This window comes from Peromyscus maniculatus, chromosome 21 (genome assembly GCF_049852395.1).
Source record: "Peromyscus maniculatus bairdii isolate BWxNUB_F1_BW_parent chromosome 21, HU_Pman_BW_mat_3.1, whole genome shotgun sequence".
In the NCBI taxonomy this organism is placed as follows: domain Eukaryota; kingdom Metazoa; phylum Chordata; class Mammalia; order Rodentia; family Cricetidae; genus Peromyscus; species Peromyscus maniculatus.
Genome location: NC_134872.1, coordinates 8,463,418 through 8,477,307, shown reverse-complemented (window position 1 = coordinate 8,477,307; position 13,890 = coordinate 8,463,418). Strand labels below are relative to the sequence as shown.

Genomic DNA, 13,890 nt, shown 5'->3' with positions numbered 1-13,890 from the left:
CCTGCCTCCGACCTCCAAGCCCCACATGACCCTCTTAGGACTGTTTACTTCCTCCAAGAATTTGGCTTCAGTGGTTACTGTGGGGCTCTGCCTTCCTTCTCACCTCGTGCCATTCCTCATACCAAACCTTACCTCAGCCAGTACCTAAACTAAGGAAAGCCATGAGCCTTAGGCTCTTCACAGGCCTTCAGCGTTGGGTCTCTGAGCTTACCTGGCTGTGGGAACACCTAGAAAGAAGGATTCTGTGGGTTGTTCTGGCCAGTCTTGAACAATGACACATGAAGAGGGCTTGGTGCCTATTCAGGGAGAGTTTTGTCTGGGAGATAAAACACAGCAAAGCTGAGACTTCATCTTTAAAGATCAGATTACAAGCCGGCCGGTGGTGGCGCACGCCTTTAATCCCAGCACTTGGGAGGCAGAACCAGGCGGATCTCTGTGAGTTCGAGGCCAGCCTGGTCTACAAGAGTGAGATCCAGGACAGGCTCCAAAACTACACAGAGAAATCCTGTCTCAAAAAACAAAACAAAACAAAACAAAACAAAACAAGTCACATTACAATCCTGTGTTAGTCCGATCTCCATCCCCATGACACAGCACTGAGAAACAACTTCTATAGAAGAACAGCTGCTTTGGGGTCATGTTCCCAAGGTTCCTGCCTGTGGCCATGAGCTTTGCAAGTGGCCCCTGGGGAGCTGGAGGAAGGAGGCGCTGGAACCCCAGTATCACTTGCCAGGTCATGCCTCTTGGTACCTCACTTTCTTTCTCTAGGTCTGGCCACCAACTCCTAGTACCTCCACAGGCTAGTGACCAAACAAGCCTTTACACATGGGCATTTTACATCCAAACTACAATACCTTCATGTACTTGAAGTTCACCTTCCAAGTGTGTAACTGGGCAGTTTTTAGTACATGCACAGAATTGTGCAACCATCACTGTCTGATGACCCGCAACAGTTTTATTACCCCCTCCCCCAAATAAACCTATTTCCCTCCAGCTGCTCCAGCATCTAGTCATTTATTTTCTGTCTCTGGATTTGCAAAATGTGGGGAGCCTATGGAATCATACACTGTATAACCTTTGTCCTCAGTTCTCCTCGGCAGTTCTCCAGTTCATCCTGGAGATGAGTTGTATCATAGATGAAGATTTCCCTTTTGTCTGGGTGAATAATCTTCTAGTGTGTGACCTTATTTTCTTTAGTTGTTCATCCTGACAGATGTTTGAATTGTGTTTTCCTCTTTAGCTTTAATGAATAAGGCTGCTTCGCATACTCCTGCACAGGAGAGAGTGTGAACGTACTGTTTAAGTGTTCTTCAGGGTACTGAGGAGTGAAGTTGTTTCGTAATATTTCTTAATGGCATTGATGGCAGTGTGTCTGACTCAGTGCTCAACGCCATCAGCACTGCTATTAGAGTAACTGTATTTACCTGCTTGAAAAACCACTGAGCCACTTTGCATGGCCTTCAGCAGCCTGTGAGGGACCAGTTTCTCAGTCTCGCTGGCCTTGTCATCTGTGAGCCACAGTTAGTCCCGGGACGATGAAGTGGACACCCTTGAGGCTCTGGTTCGCATTTCCTATGGCTGATGCTGCTGAGCATCGTTTTGTGCGCTTATTTGGCTATAATTTCTTTTTTAATGTCTGTCTCTTTGGTTGATTGGTTGGTTGGTTGCCAGAGTGCCTCTAGGCATTTGCTCTCACTGAACTATGTCCCTGGTCCATGATTTCTTAATGCCATTGATGACAGTGTGTCAGACTCAGTGTTCAACACCGCCAGCGCTGCTGGTGTTACTGCACACCGTGTTTTATGGTGACATTCACATTGGGGCTCTAACAGATAAGCTTCAATGTCTAACAGCTTCCTGTAACAGGGTGGCTTGTCAAGTGGCCCCTTCTTGTGGGTTCATCGTTGTTTGGGGCCTCATCAGCATCTTCTGTGTCTAGCAGCTACAGGTCATGAAGCAGAAAGAGAGGTGATAGCTGTTTCTAAGAAGCCCGGGCTTGCACAGTGTGCATTCCTTACACTCGTGTACCACTGAGGACAAAAACAGCCATTATACTCGAGCGTGCCTAGACCGCCACTTCTTAGGGGAGCGTGAAGGTTGTGAGCACTTGGCCACAGTGTAGGAAAACAAACTACTATTTGCTAACTAGTATTCCAGTACTTTCATGTATTGTATCTCGTTGTCTGAGTACAGGGTGCCTAGTGGAACATTGCCCTCATTTTATAAAAGAGAAAATTAAGTTTGGAGAGAAGAACCATCTTTTCCAAGGAGCAGAGGTCAAGTTTTAATTCAGGACTCTTTGCCACTTAGCACAAGCTTTATAGTCCCCAGGTTTTACTGAAGAACACCACACTACCCTGGGTGGAGAAAGAGGAAAAGGGGGTGATCTTTCTCCCACACTGCTGGAGCCCTTTACAAACCAGCACACCTCTAGGCCCACGAGCCGGCTGCCCATCGCTCTCTCCAGAGCCAGCTGTTGAGCACAGCCCCCAGGCCAGAGTGCTTCCCCACAGCCCACCATCTTTGGCGGTACTGACAACCCCTCTGTCACGTGCACTTTAATTTACAAGTGTCCATCCAGAGAGCTCCACAGGCCTTCAGCAAGAGTCTACTCGTTCTGCACAGATGCCTGTCCTAATGGGTGGTAGTGAACTCACTGGGGTTTTGTGAGTGAGAAAATCCTCGGTGTACAGGTTCGCTCAGTGCCTTTGCATGGCCATCAGCATCTTATTGGTTTGTTTCCCTTAATTGATCGACTTAAATAATTGACAAGATTTCCACTTGGATTGCAGCACTCAGGTTCTCCAGTAGCGTTTTACATATTAATAAGCTGTGGATGATTCATCAGAACAAGAGAGAAGAAAAAGAAGGACAAGATTCTGTCAACTCCATTAGAATCAGTGGAACCAGTAGTTATGATTTTACCTTTATAGATGCAATCTCAATTTACTCTACCCCCACACACACACACCTTAATGGAGTCCTTCAAAAGATGTGCAAACAGCTCTCTAACTAACGTGCTGCAGAGCAAATGTCAAGAGAAGCTTCCTTTAGCTTCTAGAGCTGTACCTGTTCTAACTGAGAAGTAGCATGGGTAGGGGTGGTCAGGTACGCAGAGGCCTTAGCCCTGGATGCTTGGCTCTGCTCTGGCTTGCTTTCAAGGTGAAGGATTCTTCCTGTTGTGGATAATCACGCTTTGGTATTGACAGTTTTTAAAAAATGTTTGTGCGCCTCTTGTTCTAACCTTCAGACCTTACATTCCCTTCCTCTGCTCTCCTCTAAATTGTAGAACCCTAATCTTTTCTAACAAATGCAAACAGCACGTAGAACATTAAACAATACAGGGGGATGTAAGCAGAGAGCCAACCTTGACCTTTGCACCTCTGTCCACTCCTCAGAGGGAGTACCTTTGACTTGCTGGTAGATTTTGTTTTTGTCTCCTGCTGACTTCCATACTACCAACAGCATCTTCTTCCTTATTCATTTACCAGCGTAGTAACCTCCTTCTCTCTTCTGGGGTATGTTTTCTTTTTAGTTCTATATAATGCAGCATTTAAAAATGAACAGTATACCTTACTTCTACGTTCTGGTCCATCCATTAAGGAAGGAACCTCTTGACTTCCCACGATGTTGATGGAGAAATGGATACCTGTGTTTTGCTCTCTCTCCTACTTCTGATTTTTGTCTTTCTTTTCTTTTCCCCTTTTCTGTCAGCTGTTTGACCACATTAATATTGTAAAGGTTTGTGATGCTTATTTTTGCTATAACTTAGAGTTAAACTTTCTGTGTGGCCATAGAGACCCTGAAAAGGAAACAACTAAGAAGTCATTGTGATGTTGTGGGTCTCTAAACACTGTCCACACAATATCTAGTCATTGTTCATTGAGGGAAACACTATGCTGCACCTCTAAACACATGCCCACCCCCCCTCCAGCAGAGCTGTGTGCTGGATTCCAGCAGAGGAATGGGGTTCTGTGAGTGCTCGCAATGATCCCACTGCTAAGTAGCTGCCTAATCAGCTTTTTGTTGCCCAAGGCTCCTAATTGCTTTGTTTTTCTGATCCCAAAGCATCTGGAGCTTCCTGTGCACTCATTGGTTAATTCTGAGCAAATTGCTTCCTAACCTACTCTGCGGTTTTGACCTAAGATTTCTTTTCTTTCCTATCTAGGCTGGCTTTTTTTTTTTTAAGAATGTTGAAGGGTTAACAAAATCCTTTCTCTGTGAATGAGATGTTGACCTTGGACCCAGTTCCCTTTCTTGGTCCATTGTCCACGAAACCTCACAGAAGTAGAATATTAGCTATGCTGTTAAGCAGCATTGCTTATGATAAAAATCATCTCTGGCCTGGGAGGCTGTAGGTCGTGGTCAGAAGCTCCAGCTGGGACTCCCTGGGAGGGATGACTTTGTACCCGGGCATGCCCTGTTATTCTGAGACAGAGCTCAGGCTATGGCAAGGGAGGATGCTTTGTATTTGGAGTGTGAAGTTTATCTCGCAGGGTCTCCACCCGCCTATTACTGAGTCACACCGTGCAGGACACCCAGTTGTGTGAACTGCTACAAGGAAGAAACACCCGGTGCTGTCCTGCGGTTGGTCGCTTCTCCATTCTCTCTCACGGTCGCCCTGATGTCCAGTATACTTGTTTGGTCTTTTGATCTGAATATTTAGTTGAGACCATTGATAGGCACTGTAAATCTGTAGATGAAGTTTCTTCAGAAAAGGCATGTCAAAAGCAGATAATAAGGGTGCTAGTGTGACAGATGTGAGCCACCGTGCCTGCTTTCCCTTTGTGGCTCTTGGAAGCCATAGTAGAGGCTTTCAGAAGTGGAGAAAAGCAAAAGTGGGTGTAATGTGTGCCCTGCCATCTTGCATCTAAAGTTCCCCAAAGGCTGCAGCTCCCTTAGGGTCAGCCATTGGTAGTTCGGTCCCTTAGGGTCAGCCATTGGTAGTTCGGTCCCTTAGGGTCGGCCATTGGTAGTTCAGTTCCTTAGGGTCACCCATTGGTAGTCCAGTCCCTTAGGGTCGGCCATTGGTAGTTCGGTCCCTTAGGGTCGGCCATTGGTAGTTCGGTCCCTTAGGGTCGGCCATTGGTAGTTCGGTCCCTTAGGGTCACCCATTGGTAGTTCGGTCCCTTAGGGTCAGCCATTGGTAGTCCGGTCCCTTAGGATCATCCATTGGTAGTTCGGTCCCTTAGGGTCACTCATTGGTAGAACAGTGCCTTGCACTGTTTTCTGTCTTTTTCTCTGCCTAACCTGTCCTGCAGTTGTCTTACCTCCTGTTGGGGTGTATTTCTCAAGTGCTGACCTCATTGTGTTCACACTGTAACCAGTTCTTTGTCTGTCAAAGTAGTAGTGACCTTAACCTTCTTCTGTCTCCCGGAGCAGTGCCGTGGCAAGCATTTTGGCAAATGTAAAGATTAGGTCTAATGAATTGAGTGGTGGTGGAAATAGAGACTCTTGTCATTGAGAGCTCTCTGGTTACAATCTGGGACCTCTGGCCTAACTCGTGGGCCCCACTCTGTTGGTTACGTTAAGGCGCTGCTCGTGGCTGGCCACTGCCCGTGGCGGCCGTGCCAACGGAGGAGAGTGCTGGTCAGAAGAGTCACAAGCCATGGTTACCTTTTTAGAGCTTTATTGGGAGGGTGAGGGTGGGGGTGGGGGGGAGAGGACAGACGGAAGGAAAGAGAGCAGAAAGAGAAGGGGACGCACAGAGCCCTCCCCCTTTTTAGGCAGGGACGCCATCGCAGGCTGGTGACATAATTACGGACAAAATCCTTACACAGTGTCCTCACAGAGTAATGTCTGCCTGCCAGATTGGCTGCCCAGCTCCCTCCTGAAAGGCTTCAGGGTTTTCCAGTGTAAGAATTCATTAAAAACGATGCTGCAGAGAGAAACACATGTACACTGAGGGTGATAAAGCAGAGTCCAGGACTGTAAGCGTGTAATCAAAAGAAGGAGGAGATGGTAGAAAACCCAAAGGAACTGTGTGTGCTATCATGTTAATAGTAATTGCCCTTGTGCAGTTGGGTTATGGGAATTATTTCTAATTTTGTATATTTTTGACCAATTCACACATATTTCCTGGAAAAATATTTTTAGAAAAAGCTGCATTTGAGGAAACTTTTTTCTTCTTTTTTGTTTTTCCCCTCACTCCTCTCCTCCCATTCCCACCCCCATCCACTCCTCCTCCCTATCTGTTCAGAAAAGAGCAAGACTCCCATGGATATCAACAAAACATGGCGTATCAGGTTGCCATAGGACTAAGCACCTCCCCTGTATTAAGGCTGGGCAAGACAACCCAGTATGAGGAGTAGGGTCCCAAAAGCCACACAAAGAACTAGGGGCAGCCCTGCTCCCACTGTTAGGAGCCCCGCAAGTGGGCCAAACTACACAACTGTCACATATATGAAGAGGGCCTAGGTTGGTCCCATGTAGGCTCCCCTGATTGTCCATTCAGGCTCTCTGAGTTCCTATGAGCCCAGGTTAGTTGGTTCTGTGGGTTTTCTTATGTGTTCTTGACCCCTCTGGCTTCTACAATCCTTTCTCTCTTCAGCAGGATTCCCCGAATGTAGCCTGATGTTGGCTGTGGGTCCCTGCATCTTTTTCCATTAGTTGCTGAATGAAGCCTCTGTGATGACAATTGGACTAGGCACCAATGTATGAGTAGCGCAGACTTTGACTAGGCATCATTACATTGACATTTTTTCCCTCTAGTCATGTTCTGTTCTATCCTAGGTCTCTGGGCTATTCAGCCTCTGGGTCCTAGCTCTCCGGGCAGTGTCAGGGGTGGGCTCACTCATGGCATGGGCCTCAGACTGGACCAGTCATTGGTTGGCCACACCCCCTTAGTCTCATTACTGCTCTTACCCAGCACATCCCATAGGCAGGACAGACTGTAGGTCAAAGGTCATGTGGCTGGGTTGGTGTCCTAACCCTCCACTGGAAGTCTTGCTTGGTCACAGGAGATGGTCAGTTCAGGCTATATATCCACTGTTGCTAGGAGACTTAACTGGGGTCCTCCTTGTAGATTCCTGGGAGTTTCCCTTGCACCATGTTTCTATCTCACCCAGAAATGTGCTTTCCAGTTATCTCTTTTGGTATACTTCCCCTCCATCCCCCACCGATCCCTCATGTTCTCATCCCCACCTGTCCCAGTCCACCCACAAAATCTATTATATTACCCTTCCCAGGGATATCCAAACATCCCCCCTTGGGCTTTCCTTGTTACCTAGCCTCTCTGGGTCTGTGGATTGTACATAGCATGATTATTTCAAATTTTCTTCTGTGGATTGTAGCATGGTTATTTCAAAATTTCTATATCTTTTTACCAATTTACACATATTTCATGGAAAAATATTTGTAGAAAAAGCCTCATTTGAGGAAACCTTTCTTGCTACAGATAGAAGTGCTCTGTAGCTGTGTGCCCCTGCCTGCATTTGCATAGCTGGGCTGGCAGAGCAACCTGCTTTCTCCTCTGTCGGTACTAAATCAAGGAAGTGAGTGGTGTGGAACTCTAGCCCAGCAGCTTCTAGGGTACCTGATACCAAGGGCCCAAGCAGCACCCTCTTCCCAGCCCTCCTGGAGGGCCTGCCAGCCTCCCGACTGAGCCAGGCTTGAGCCTACACAGTTTCTACAGCATTCTGATATGAAATCTTCTCCCTGACTTCCCCAGTATATGCCTCACAGTCCCTGTGTCCTGGGAAGACCTGCCCCTCCCACCCACCCCCACCCCTGTCTGCTCCCTGCTCTCCACATGATGGCATCCACATCTGAGGAGCACTATGCCCCTGGCTGCATGTTCAAACAGTCAGACCCCAGGAAGCACATGGCTGTCTGGGCTCTTTCTGTAACTTCTTTATCCACTGGGAATCTGAGAAAGAAGAGGAGTTATGTTTCTTCTTCCAAGCGCTTCCCTGGCTGAGGACAGCAGGACACTGAGGGTGGAGAGTTAGAGCCTCTTTGGGAGTGTGAGAATGAAAACCAGCATATTTAAACCTAGTGATTGACTTTGCCTTGGCGACAGTTTAGAAAGCATTTCCCCACCTGTTTTATCTCTTAGCCAGAATTCAGCATACCAAAAGCATTGAGTTAGTTCTAGGAAGTCATGGCTAGCCATGCAGTTTGGAGTCGTATGTAAAGTGCTCATTGTCACAAACATGCCAAAAGGCAAGTGTTTTGTTTGTTTTTATGTGTTTGAATGCTTGCTTGCATGTATTATGTATACCATGTATGTGTCCAGCTCCCTCAGAGATCAGAAAGGGGCATCAGATCCTTGAAACTGGTTGTGAGCCACCATGTGGGTGCTAGGAACCGAACCCAGGTTCTCTGCAAGAGCCAAACATGCTCTCTAGCCCCGAGCCATCCTGTCAGCTGCAGCAGGTGGGTTGTGAAGAGGGTGATGTCTCCACCATTGTTGCCGCTGGTGAGAAATTCTCAGCGTCAGGTTCCATTTCAGGGAAGGCTGAAAGTCCAGGCCCCGCCCTCTTCTCCCTCCTGCTGGCTTGGAGCATGTTTACTCCTTCCTGCTGGAGGGCAGGCCAATTAATGGGTGCTGGATGTGTAATTGTCACTTCAAACAGCTGGGTGGAGATTGTATTTTCTCTCTTCATATTTAATTCCATTTTTTCACACTTTGACAATAATGAAAAAGCCAGTCATGTTCTTCCCTTTATTTTTTAAAGGGCAAACTCTGATGTTAATTTTTGTCAAGACTTTAAGAACCTGAAGGATAAAGAGACACATCCTTGTAAGAGGAACCTCCATCCGCCGACCCCCCCCCCCCTCCAGCAGACTTCAGATAAAACACACAGATGAAGTTTGAAAGGGGGCAGATTCCTGAGTATCAGAGCTTGTCTGTGGAGGGGCCTGGGTGCCACTCCAGACTCAGAGGCGCCTTTGAGCCACACTGCTGCTTCTGAGCGAAGAAAGGCCTTAAGTAGATGAGTGTTTTAGAGACCAGAACATCAACAGGCAATTAGTTGGCCATACCTGTGCTTTTAAAGAGGACTTTGTACATAAAGTTTGTATGTAAAACTTTATCCGTATAGGGGAAGACATGTAGGAAACAGATTGGGGGCTGAGCATGTGAATTGCCTGATTACTAACTTTGGACTGTCTGCAGGTTGAGGGTGAGAATCCTCCCTACCCAGAATGTTTGACAGCTGATGGAAACAGTCATCTTGGGTAGTAACTGAGAATCTCCCAGCTCTCATTCCCATCTTTCTTGTTTAGCCACAGAGCTGCATTATTCTGTGAGGATAATAACTTTCTGAATTTATGAAAGTATGAAAAATGAAGCATACCTTAATGAAACTTTCTTCATGAGCTGTGTGACCATCGGAGAGAATCTTTTGTCATGGGATACCTTTCATATTACTATTATATTTCAAGTGACAAATAAATAAAGGTCACACTAGTTCAACTGGTCATTCCTCCAGTTGACTAGCTGGTCTCCCCACTTTTCTCTACACTCTTCACAGATTGACTGCACATGCTAGAGCCAGAGTGGGCTTTCCAAGCACAGCTTTATCATCTTCCCTGCTTAGGAGCCCTTGATCTCGGAATCAGAACCAAAATTCCTCACATAGCTGGGGTCGAGCTATTGGCTCTCCCCTGCCTCTCCAGCCACCCATCTCACTACCTGCTCTCAGTTCTCATCTCTAGCTTCCCTTCCATCCCCGTCACACATGGCTCTGTCCTTGTACTTGTGGTGGTGGCCCAGTCTGGGCCCACACTGCCGCCTTTTGACCAGTTCATCACAGGTACATAGTCAAGACTCTCCACTTCAAGCAAAATCTGGCTCACCACCCATCGGGTGACTGAAATGTCTCATGGCGTTCATTTGCATATAGTTAAATTGCTACTTCTCCACTGGACAAGACAAGAGAAGAGGGGTCCAGCTCCTTTCCTCACTCGTTTATCCATTGGAGCCTAGCAATGGCCCAGCACTCATAGGCCCACATTTACTGGTCTGAGTGAATAGATGTGTAAGCACCATCACTGTCTCCGAGTGTGCGCACACATTGGCTTCACTTGCAGAGATGTCTAGACACCTTTATCTGCCATCTCTGAGTTTCATCAGGAAGTCCATGCACCCCAGTTCAGATGCTAACACATGGAGCAAGATGAGCTGGTGGGAGGAGAGGAGAGTGGCCCCAATAGTGTCTGTTTGTGTTGATTTGGGTGTGTCCTCCCAGCTGCTCTTCCATTGTCCATCTGCCATCTTTGAATTAGTGACAGCCCAGTCCCCAGACTTTACTTCATGGCTGCCAGAGGTTCAGTATTCTCTGCTCCCCACATCTACTCATTGTCCCTCAGGTTATGACTTGGATCCCCAGTAACAGTGTGTCACTAGAGGTTGGTTATAGGCTGGGTGTCCCATTACATCTCTCTCTAACTACTGTTGGGAAAGTTCTTTATGGAAGGCCAAGTGCTTTTAGTTAGAACTTGTACCAGCTGTGCCCCATTCACGTCAGAAATGGATTTGACTTAAAATCCCAGCTTTGTTCAGGTTAATAGGTCTCAAAGGTTTCTCTGAATTTTCAGAGTAATAAGTTTAAAAAATTTATTATTTTTTTTAAGAACACTGACCTTGAACTCTTGGAGAGAGACTCAAAACTACTCACAAGACATTTGTGTGCCTCTTGCTACAAGGAAAATCTGAATACAGAGTGGTCCTAGCTCTGAGGCCCTGGAGCCCAGCCACCTCTCCTGGCCTTGGGTGGCACCAGAGCATCGCGCCCCAGCACTGGCTGGGTATGCTGCATCGCCTTGGCCTTCTGCTGTGGCACAAGGTGTAGGACCTGCCTCTCAACCCTAGAGCAGACTGAGACCACAGTAGCAGTCGTCATAGATGTTCATTCTAGAAACCCATGGTCAGCATGGCATCTCTGAAACATGGCAGGAGAGACCCATGGGTTGTCCTTGAGCAAAGGCACAGGACGGGAGAGCACACCTTTTAGAGTGACCAGCCTCAGTTTCCAGATGATAGCCTGAAAGTTTGAGCCAGCCTCCTAAGTCCCAGTGAGGTTTTCTTGGTGATCACATACCGATTAATACTGGCTCAGTCCTATCCCAGAGTGTGAAGAGACTTGTGTTTTCTTCCTAGGCTTAAGAAAGAGGGTGGAGGGGGCTTGAGGAGTCAGCTCTGTGGCTGAGGAGCACTCTTCCTAACTAACTGTCTTAGTCTCTTGGGTTCCCCTCTTCCTTGCATCCTTCCCATTGGTTCCTTCCTAAAGACGGCACACTGCTCACACTCACCATCTGCTCGCCCTGCCCTGCAGCTCCTCCCACTGGGCCCTCCTCACCTAGCCTCTTTCCCTTCACTTGCTCTCCACAGTTGGCCTGTGACTCCTTCCAGTTTCTACCCTCCCTTGAACCCCCTGGCTCCATGCTCTCTCTTCCCATGGCTTCTGTCCCACAGACCTCCGTGCCTCTTTCTTGCTGTGTCTTTAGTAGGCCCTGGTAGATCCCCTCTGTCCTGTTTGTTCCTTGCTGTTCTAGAGTCTGTAGCCCTGGTCGTTACTGCTCGTAACTTCTTTGTCCCCATAGAGCAGCTTCATCTGCCCGCTGGAGACAGTCCCAGACTATACCTAGTGTGTCCTTTGTCTCCTCATGACCAGCTCTTGTCTTGTTTTCCAATGTCCTGTTCACTACTGCAGCGTGTGGTTAGACCTCACGTGTGTCATTTCCATAGTGCTCTGACCCAGCCAAGCTCCTGAGCCTTCCCGCTGTAGTGCTCTCCTCACAGCTGAGTTCTACTTGACTTTTAGTCCAGACTAGTTACCAAGTCCATGCTTCAGCTCAGGCGTCCTTATTTCTTCCGGCTCACCTTCGAGTTTCTGCCTCCCCAGTTCCTCCTAAGACCCCAACCAGTGATCAGTTCTTCCTGACCTGATCCTTGGATACTTTTTCATACAATTTGATAATAATTTTTTTTGGATTCTTAGGTCTGTATCCCAGAAGGGACAAAGGGAGAAAGATAGATTGGGAGGAAATGATGCTATAAAATTCCAGCCATCTTTCATTGTAAACTGTCACTGTCCTCCTGAAGTACAGACAGGGCCAGCGCATTCCACAGAAGCTCGTTGCTCTATGGTCATATCCACAGCCTAACCAGCTTTCATTTAGTTTCATGTTAGCTGAAGACTTTGCACAGGAGGCCCATGCTGCAGTACCAGGAGAAGTCCTGAAGAGACCAGCAGACATTTTAGTGTCATATCCATGTTACCCCTTTGTCTGTACAATAGCAGCAACAGGAACAATCCAGAGGACTAGCATCAGAAACCACTTTAAGAGCCTTTGAAAGTCTTAGTCCAGGCTTCCTCTGTGCAAATGGGAAGGTGAGGTGGAGAACACAGTGCTTTCCCAACTTCACATCTCATGGTGGGGTACGGATCAGGACCCATGTGTCCTGGCTCTAAGTTCCTGTCCTCAGAACTTTGTATGACTTGTAATACCACGGTTGTTGGTTTGTTTGTTTGTTTGTTTGTTTGTTTGGGGTAGATTTGGTTTTTGTTTTGAGAGTTGTTTCGTTTTGTTTTGTTTTTGAAACAGGGTTTCTCTGTGTAGCCCTGGCTGTCCTGGAACTTGCTCTGTAGACCAGGCTGGCCTCAAACTCAGAGATCCACCTGCCTCTGCCTCCCAAGTGCTAGGATTAAAGTCGTGCACCACTGCTGCCCAACTAACACCATGGCTTTTTTAAAAGAAAGATTACAGTAGTACTGTGAGAATATAGATATATTCAGAGCATAGCATAAAGTAGGAATGTTTTCTGGCCCCTGACCCCCTGCCCTTGGTCCACATTACAACAGAGAAACAGTGAGTTTACAATCAAAGGTCCTCTGAACTCAGATTTTAAAACATACGGTGTAAAAGTCAGAAATAGACTGACTTCCAGAGTTGTAGCAGAGGCCCCCGACTGCAGAGAAACCCACCTTTATTTTTACATGATTTCCTATCTATAATCACTGTTACTTCTTCCCCAGAATGTTAATTTGTACAGCCTAATAGCTGTATCATAATTCATAGTTTGAAATTACGTTTTTAAAGTACAGTCCCTACACCAATATTCAAATCTAGATCACCCAGGGGTTCATTATCCAGCTTTACAGCATATTAGCCTCTGTTTTCCTTACTTTTTCTTTCTGTTACCTACTTTTAAAAAATCATTACACTGTTCATTAGGCCATTTATTAAACTATTTCCTTCCACCGAGTGGGACTTGCATGTGTGTTTTTCCTTTTGTTTTAAGCCAGGACCCTTAAAGCATATTTCCCCCACAGTTGACATTTTCTTTTCATGATCCCTTGAAATGGAGTGTAAGTGAATTTGAGCACAGTGTTGTAAATTATGCACTGAGTATCAGTAATAAACATTTCTTACAAAGTTTTAGAGTGTAGTTTCAGGGTGGTGATCATCTGGAATTGCACACATTTGCCAGCTGCTGTGGGGGAAGGGAGGGAGGCTCTCTTCACAGACCTTGTTTTGTCTCTCCTTTATCCACATGTATCTAACAATACAGAGCCGTATTACAATCATAAACAAAACAAAAGAATGTTTGTGCCCTAGTGACATGGCTTGGCAACCTGGACCTGCTGAATGGCCATCTAGTTTTTCCTTCTCCCTCCAGGCAGCATTAAAGTTGTCCCAGAGAGCCCATGTTCCCTGCGACAGAATCGGTCTTAGTCATTGTTGCTTGCCATCTCTGGTGCTCAGAGCCTCGGGGTGAATTTCTGCTTCAGCAAAGGGCCTCATGCAGGCTGGGAGCAGCAACTGTGTGGCAGTGCCAGGCTAGAGTAGCTGGTTTTGTTTTCCAGGGAGCTGCTGAATCTTCCGACTGTATGGTCTCTCCTCTAGGGTACTTTGAGAATGTGGGAAGGAAGGACCCTGGAA

At 46.9% G+C, this 13,890-nt stretch overlaps 1 protein-coding gene across 4 annotated transcripts in view; it reads left to right on the top strand.

Annotated features, from left to right (window-relative positions):
- The window catches only part of Btbd9 (BTB domain containing 9), a 381,249-nt gene that overhangs the window by 314,892 nt on the left and 52,467 nt on the right, over positions 1 to 13,890 (top strand). The window lies entirely within an intron of this gene.